This window comes from Vespa velutina, chromosome 1, assembly GCF_912470025.1.
Source record: "Vespa velutina chromosome 1, iVesVel2.1, whole genome shotgun sequence".
Taxonomy (NCBI): domain Eukaryota; kingdom Metazoa; phylum Arthropoda; class Insecta; order Hymenoptera; family Vespidae; genus Vespa; species Vespa velutina.
The window spans coordinates 3,353,122-3,362,007 of NC_062188.1; the positions used below are offsets into that span (position 1 = coordinate 3,353,122).

Genomic DNA, 8,886 nt, shown 5'->3' on the forward strand with positions numbered 1-8,886 from the left:
ATTTAAACTTTATCATTGTTTCCTTTTTGTTCTTTTTATTTTATTTTTTTGTTGTTTTTCTTTTTCTTTTGTTTGTCTTTTTTTTTTTTTTTTTTTTTTTTTTTTTTTTTAACCAAATTTTTGAACAACATTAACTATACGTAATCATTTCCATTTCATAGAGATGGTTGACGATTATTGTGGAAATTTATCGTGGAAATATATCGGGTTTAATCGCCGATGCGTGATATCGAACGTTACGTTCAAGATGTCAAGCTTCTGCTATGGCCGTTATGACTTTATTACTCTGATTAGAACGATGGAAATAGCATATTGTTTAATGTGGTTTTACAATTCTAATGAATATTTATTTTCGTTATCATCCGATAGGATAAAATTTCTTCTTTCAATAAATTGAAATACTACTTTGGAATATTTATGCCACCGTTTATATTTACAATAAGTAAATATTTTAATTGCAACGATCTTCGTCTTTCTATTATTTTTCCTCCATTGCTGTAACGCGTTGACGTGTAATCAGTATAAAGATCTAACGTTTAATATGTTTTTTAATTAATGACGAAGAAGTTAATGACTTTAGAAACTTTTAATATATTTTAATATAATATGACGACAAGGAAGAAGAGAATAGAGAAAGAAAAGATTCCGGTTCCGGAATTACGTGTTCGTGATCCTATGTCGGTTGTTGTTGAAAAACTTGGTAATAGGGATGCACGCGTTAGTGGTGATATAAGGTTCTAACAAATAATACAAATTTTACTTTAAACGTCTTTAGAGAAAAATAATCATGTGAGTCTGAGTATTTACTTTCTTTAACATTTACATTTCATTTATAGCAAGGAAACCCTAAAGGAATTATTGATGTCATCGTTAATGCTCGTACCTAAAGATCAATCGATAATTTCAGAATCTTTTCGAGATATGTTGAGTGAGTACGAACGACAAATATATAAGAGAATGATATAGTAAAAATTCATTCTATCGTTGTTTTATTTCTCTCTCTCTCTCTCTCTCTCTCTCTCTCTCTTTTTTTTTTTTAGTGTCAGTTCCTCGAAAAGTAACGAGACATCTTCCGTCAGAAAAAAAAGGTCGGAGAAAAAATAAAAAAGTATATATGTTATAAAAAAAGGAACTGTAGATCGTACGACTACAAATACCTAGAAGAAATGACATAAAACTTTGCGCATGTAATGCCTGTGTAATCTTTTCAGACGAAAATTCGCAAGAGTATAAAAGACCGAAGTGATGTAATATCGGATGGAGATAGTAGATGGGATCTTTACGATGAGGCAAGTACTGACGAAGAAATGAAGAGAACGGAAGGAGAAAAAGAAAAAGAAGAAAAAGATCTACCAAGTTGCCCTAGCTCGCTCACGGAAGACTTAAATCTCTCCTATGATGGAAAATGGTTGAGAAAATACATGAAGATACCATTGAAAATGGCATTCAAAGAAATCATTGCAAAAAAACCTTACGATCCAGTGGGCTATCTAGGCTTTTGGTTACTTAATTACAAAAAAACTCTAGAAGACAATAGACGAGGTTTAGAGTTAGAAGAAGAATTATATCATTTAAGATGCATGATGATAAAACCGGTATAAACAAATATGCGATTAGAATAGATTTATGAGACGATTAAGAAATACTATTACGTTTTAGAGGGAAGAAGTTGAGGAGGAGGCATCTGAATTTAGAACGGACGACGAAGAGGAAAATATCGAATTGGATTGGAATTTTCAACGATACAATAATAATTGATAATAAACATAATTGACTTTATTGAAATCCATCAATATTTTTTATAACATCATTGGTCCAATCGACCATAACATATATTGTATACAATGGTGCATTAATTAAAGAAGAAAAAAATAAAACGTAAGAAAAAGAAAAAAAGAAAAGAAAAATAAATCAACGTATCCAAAGAAACTGCGAATGGTCTGGTCTTCTGTCGGACCACATCCTAGAGACTACTCCTAGCACGTATGAGGCGTGCACAAAGCTCATTGGAACTTGCTATCGTGCCGAGAGATGGTGTCACGGTCGCAGAAGCTAAAGCTCGTTTATTTCCGGCTGGAATCGAGCATCTTCGGCGTCGCTTCGCGCTCCTTATGCGGGGGTGCGCTCAGTTCGAATCGCGCAGCCGCTCGTTCTATCTCGGTGGGCGCTTTATCGAAAAGCGTAGAAAAAAAAGGGGGGAAGAAAAGCGATGGACTAGAGAGGGCGGCAGGGAGTAAAGTGAAGAAGGATAGAGAGAAAGAGAGAAAGAGAAAAAGAAAGAGAGACAGAGAGAGAGAGAGAGAGAGGGGGGGGGAGAGAGGGAGAGACGAATAGATAAATAGATAGATAGATAGATAAATAGATAGATAAATAGATAGATAGAGATAGAGGGAAAGTAAAGGAAAAGGAATTATCGAAAGGTTCGAGTCGCGATCGCGTCGCAAGAGGATGAAGGTTCCTCGAAGGCGCGCGATCGCGGCACGGTGGGTGATAGAAAAGTATAGAAAGTGCTGCTTGGTCGGACGCGTGTCGAGGGAGCAAAAGGAGGAAGAGAAAGAGGTGGTGGTAGTGGTGGTGGTAGTGGCGGCAGTGGTGGTGGTGATGGTGATAGTGGTGGTGGCTGTGGTGGGTGCCCCCTCTCGTTATTGACGCGAGGGTTGGCCGAAAGCGGCGGCCATGTCGGTCGAACGGTTCGCATCTTGATCGCCGGATGGCGCTGCTTCCGTCGTCGCTTCCGTTATCGCGGTCCACCCTGCCTGCGCTGGAATGCCCTCGAGGAGGAGGAGGAGACCGTCGAGCTTTTCTACGGGGCCCCTTTACGCGTCGCGATCAGGTGACTACATCCTAGTCCGACTCCATATATCCGGATGCCTCGTCGTTTCCGTGTTCTACCCGCGTAACAGTTCTCCCGTTTATACGCGATCTTACGTGCCAGTGTCATTGGGTAAAAGAAAATAGGAACTCACGCACGGTGTTGAAGAGCGAACGAAATAAGATTGAAATTGAGAGAGGATAGTGTGAAAAAGGGTGACAGAAAGAAAAGAGAAGGAGAAGGAGGAGGAGAAGGGGGAAAAAGAACTAGAAGAAGAAGAAGAACGAGAAAGAGTAAAAAAGAAAGAGAAAGACCAAGAGAGAGAGAGAGAGAGAGAGAGAGAAAAGAAACGGGTGGTCCACTTTCAACGCGGAAGAGAATCAAGGGTGCAAGAGAATGGTGATAGTGGTGTGGTGCTGTGTCTTGTTATGACCTCGAAGCTTGCGAACTATTTTTCTTGGATCCGAGCAACGCCCGTTTTCTGAAAGGAAAGATCTTATTTCTAATCTCTCGCTGAGTAAAAAAACGGAATGAGAAGGTAGTTATAGGGAATACGAAAAAAAAGAGAGGAAGATATATATATATATATATATATATATATATATATATATAACGACACAGCATACGAGTAAGGGGAAAGAGTGAGAGAGAGAGAGAGAGAGAGAGAGAGAGAGAGAGAGGGAGGGAGGGAGGTCGCGGCGACCGAGTTAAAGCGCGAACGCGGAACACGGGAGTGTCGTCCACCATTTTGGGTGCGCGAGGTTATTCGATGCGTGCATGGATACATCGTACGAAAGGGACCTACGTCCTTCCTCATTGGCGAACAATGAAGATCGGCAAATAGGAATGGTGCGCTCGTTAATAAGGGTTACATCGAATAGGTACGGTGACATAGTTATTATGGAAATCGTGGCTTCAGGTGTCGTGTCGTGAGTTCGAACGGACGGAGTTCGAAGGTTTTGATTGTGGTAGTGGTGGTGGTGGTGGTAGTAGTGGTGGTGGTGGTGGTGGTGGTGCTGCTGCTGCTGCTGCTGCTGCTGCTGCTGCTGCTGTTGCTGCTGTTGCTTGCTGTTGCTGCTATTTCTTCTGGGATACGTGGATATCGTTCGTCTCTAGTGATTATTGTGCTACGATACATGATAAATAGCAATTACGATAAATAATAATCGGTTCGTTGGTGATTTTCCGATTTGTTCTCTATATTCTTTTCAAAACGATTGAGATTGATCGAAGGATAGGTAAAAGGAGGGTAAATAAAAGAGAAAAAAGAAACGAGAGAGAAGAAATAAAAACAAATTGAAGAAGGAAGGATAAACGTAAGAAGAAAAGGAGGAAGAACAGAGAGAGAGAGAGAGAGAGAGAGAGAGAGAGAGAGAGAGAGTGTGTGTGAGAGAGTGTGGGGGAGGGGGGGTTAAAAAGAGACAAGAAATACGCGCGCATTTGTTATTGGTATTTAAACTTGCTGATCGTTCGTATTCGCGAGTTTTCGTTAACCGATCGTGCTGCGTGTTCAGACAGGTGGACACAGAGAGTGCACGCATCCTGAGAAAGAGAAAGACAGAGAGGAAGAGAGAGAGAGAGAGAGAGAGAGAGAGAGAGAAGATACAAAGTGAAGACGAGAGTGAATGTCTTTGTCTTTCGATGATCGTAAAGACGACGAAGACGACGACGACGACGAAGAAGAGAAAGACGACGACAACAACAACAACAACAACAAGAACGACGACGACGACGATCACCAAGTAGAAGAAGTAGAAAATTAAGAGAGACGAGTATTACGAGAGGAGTACGTACGCTCGATTGCAAAGCTGCCGAACGCGTGAAGAACGGGTGAGCGGGGAGGAGGTTCGTTAGGACCAACGATCAAGAGAGAGTATATGACGTTACGCGGGTGAAATCGGCTCGGCCGATAGAAGAGGAAGAAAAAAGTAAGTGGAAAGAAGGTGGGGTAAGGGGTGAATCGATCAGGATCATTGTCCTTGGACGATGATGAAAGTGCGCGACAAGAAAAAGTGATAATAATAGAGATATTCCTTTCTCCCCCTCACCCCCCACCCCACCCTATTTAATTTTATTATTATTTCGACAAATACAATCGTACATTATTTATACCTGATTCGTATTGTTTCGACGAGGACGAAGACGAAAACGTGCGCTTTCTCTTTCTCTCTCTCTCTCTCTCTCTATTTTTCCCTCTCTCTATCTCTCTCTCTCTCTCTCTCTCTCTTACATACACACATACACACGTTCTCTCTCTCTCTCTCTCTCTCTCTTTTTCGCATTGAGCAATGACAAGTCAAAAGTTTTCAATCTCGCAGTTTATTTTTCTCGTCGATGGTGTCACTTGAACGAAACGTCTAACGAAGGAGGTTATGTTGTGATTTTGATTTTTTTTTTTTTTTGTTTGTTTTTTAAGAGAGAAAAAAGAAAGAAATAAGAAGAAAGAAAGAAAGAAAGAAAAAACAAACGAAAAAAAAAGGGAAGACTTTTAAAAAACTGAAATATATATACATATATATTTATATATATATATATATATACACACATATATATATGTATGTATGTATGTATGTATATATATATCATCGAAATGAACGAAAAGTGTGCATCGTCATTGTTATCATCAATAATCGTCGTCGTGATGCAGTCGAGTCGCGGATCACGCGTGCAGTGAACTTTCTCGTACAAATGAAACGCTCTTTATTATTATTGTGCCGCGTTCTCAAGTGTGCCGACGATTACCAGTGTTGTTTATATTAAATTCCATGGTTATTATTTCTATCGGCGTTCGACGTTACAAAGACACAAGGGATTACGCGTGGCAACGCAAGTCGACGACGACGACGACGACGACGATGACGACGACGACGACGACGACGACGACGACGATTACGACAACGACGACGACGACGACGACGATTACGACTACGATTACGACAACTACGAAGACGATTATGACTACGATTACTACAATTAAGACATCGCTTTTTGTTCGTTAGACGTAAGTAATCGTATTACCCTTTTTCCACCTTTTTCTTCTTTATTTATTTATTTATTTTTGTTTTCTTTTTCTTTTTTTGTTTTTTTGGATTGTTTTGATTTCTTCTCGACCTTTTTTTTTTTTTTTTCGTTACTTCGTTCGACGAAAGAAAAAGCGCGGGCATTTTGTATAGTAAATCTCATTAAAACGTATTATTGTTTATATGTTAATGCTAATTATTAATTTAATCGTTATTACTTGATTATTATTATTATTATTATTATTATTATTATTATTATTACTTTTTTCTTTCTTCTTTTTAATTACTTATTACTTGTACGGTATAAAAGGAATCGAATATTTTAATCTACGATGAAAGTTTCGTTTCAATGGCTCTCTCTCTCTCTCTCTCTCTCTCTCTCTCTCTCTCTCTCTCTTCGTCCATATCACTTTTGTGTAAGCGCGTGTTCTATTTTCTATTATTCTTTGATATTACGTAAGGATTCTTACGCCAGTCAAGAAAATAAAAGGGTATTAATTAGAATTCATTATATTCGTTCGAATACAATCGTTCGTATACTTATAGATATTTAATTATTTTTGATCTTTCTTTCAAAGATAATAAGTCCAACGTATATATGTTTTTATTTACTTTTCTATAGACTATTAACATTTTCAAAATTTTTATACGTTATTCCATCGAATTGTTATTATTAATTCTAAAATTTAAGATTAGATTCTATATTAGAAAATATTATCTTTTTACAAATACATATACAAGTATATTCAAATAAAAATGAATTGATTTCTTTTTTCTTAGTCGTTTTTTTAGAGATATAAATTTTATTTTCATATACGGACACTATCTCTCTCTCTCTCTCTCTCTGTGTGTGTGTGTGTGTATATGCAAATGGAAAAAAGAAATGATTGGTTTCTTTTTTTTTTCTTTTTCATGTCATCTTATTTTTTTGTCTGTTTCTTTTTTTTCTTTTCCTTCCTTTATATAACAAATAATATTGCAATTAATTCACAAATTTATCGAATTTACTAAATAATCTTCAAAGTATCAATTCAATGTGCAATTCATTAATCGACCGATCATGAAATACCGAGATTTGTGGCTTTTGGAAACGGCCCGCAAGTATTATGGGATTTACGAAAGAGCTTTTCGAGTATTGCCTATATTCTATTATTGTTGGGTTTTAACCTTTGTTTTTTGTCGTCTTAATTAAAACCATTTTGATATAACTGTTATATCACATTTCATTTCGAGACGATAATTATAATTTCTAATGTTATCTCAGTTTAAATATATATTTTTTAAAACACTTTTAACAAATATTTCATGCCGATAAAATCAATTGTTATTTCATATCGTAAAAATTTAATTTTATTTAATATATTTAATAGATTTAATATATATATATATAGCCATATCATAAGTTAAACGTTATTTAATTTTTTTTTTATTCAGAAAAATAATTAGTATTCGTTCTTTAATTCATTGAAAAAATATCGTCAATGTTTACGGATATTATTAAGATTTCGAAGGATACGACATGACATTGAAAATATTTTTCTTTAATTTATTCTTTATTCTTACTCACTCTTTCTCACTCTTTATATATGTATATATATATATCTCTTTTGCGCGCGCGCACTCATTTTATCCACCTTTTTCTCTTTACTACTTTATCATGGCTTCTTTTGGAACTTCGCATTGCGCAGTACGTATTGAGTACATTGCAAGTTTAATGGGGAATCATCGAGTATGGAAAACTGGCGTAGTTCCAACATTCTACTCCACCACACTATTCTTTTCGGTTCTTTTTCATTTGGTTATTCATATTTTCAAAGACTCTACCTTATGCATATTATTATTAATGTAGAGAGAAAGAGAGAGAGAGAGAGAGAGAGAGAGAGAGAGAGAGAGAGAGAGAAAGAAAGAGGAAGTCGTTTACTTTTTCCAAGAACAAAAAAGAAGAAATAAAGAAAGATTCGTTAAAAGGGTGAGTCAAACGCTCGTTATTATACGATATATTTTCCGTATTATTCAGGATAAAAGAAAATCAATGTTCCTTTTTTTTTTTTTATTTTCTTTATTTCTCTTTTTTTTGTTTTCTTTTTTTTTTCTTTTTTTTTCTTTTTTTTTTTTTCTTTTTGTTATATCATCTTTATACAACGAAAATAATTTAATAGAACGTGTTAGAGATGGCAAATCGTTTCGTTTAATTCATCCTCAATTAAGTATAATTTCTCGATAAATAAAATTAATTATGATTAAAATTTTTAATCGATTGCCATACGATAGCCGTGTCAAATTAACTTATCCCAAAAACAAGGAACGTGATTAATCCCTAAGAGACTTTTTGGGGGATATTATCGTAAAAGTTTTAATTGAGAATTAGAGATAATACTAGATAATAATAGTCGTTAGACTTTAATTTTTATTTATCTGATTTTAAGAAATTTTATTATTATAACGAACATTTGGATCGCTGTATTCGTTTTAAATAACATAAGAGATAATGAAATGACGAAAAAAGTGTTGAGATAATACGTATTAAAGAAAAAATTGATTCGATCTAAAAAAATAAGAGAAATATTGTATATATATATATATATATATATAAGTATATAAGAAAGTTATAATTGAAATTTATAAAATAAAAAATATATAATATCAAACTCTCGTTTGATTGGATCAAAAGAAAAAGAAAAAAAAAAAAAAAAGAAAAAATCGAAAGGATGAACGTTTAGAATATAAATTATTCTTTCGAATAAAATAATTTTTTTAATATGTATATATATATATATATATATTATATACATTCCATAGAGCTTTTAAAATTTAGCAAAAATAAATATTTCAAATAAATCGATAATTTTCTTTCATTGTTAGGGTTTTCTCTTTCTTCTTCTTATTTTCTTTTCGCGGATCATATCGAAAGATATTATCGGAACCCTTTTACCCTTTTCTTCGGGGGTTAGTTCAATATTGATAAAAGTTAAAGTATATATATATATATATATATATATATATATATATATATATACGAGAGAGATTACGAGCGAGATGAGAATGTTTATTATC

At 34.9% G+C, this 8,886-nt stretch overlaps 1 protein-coding gene across 6 annotated transcripts in view; it reads left to right on the plus strand.

Annotated features, from left to right (window-relative positions):
- The first annotated feature begins 529 nt into the window (after positions 1 to 529).
- LOC124951841 overlaps positions 530 to 8,886 on the plus strand; it is a 243,058-nt gene continuing 234,701 nt past the window's right edge. For 2 of the 6 annotated variants that reach the window (XM_047500780.1, XM_047500817.1), the window contains exons 1-5: positions 533 to 734; positions 837 to 928; positions 1,041 to 1,108; positions 1,212 to 1,595; positions 1,660 to 4,740. The gene's annotated coding sequence lies outside the window, so the exon portion shown is untranslated. Of the gene's footprint in view, positions 735 to 836; positions 929 to 1,040; positions 1,596 to 1,659; positions 4,741 to 5,130; positions 5,814 to 8,886 lie in introns of those variants that run through there. The other 4 variants (XM_047500827.1, XM_047500807.1, XM_047500789.1 and 1 more) reach the window with 4 other exon arrangements.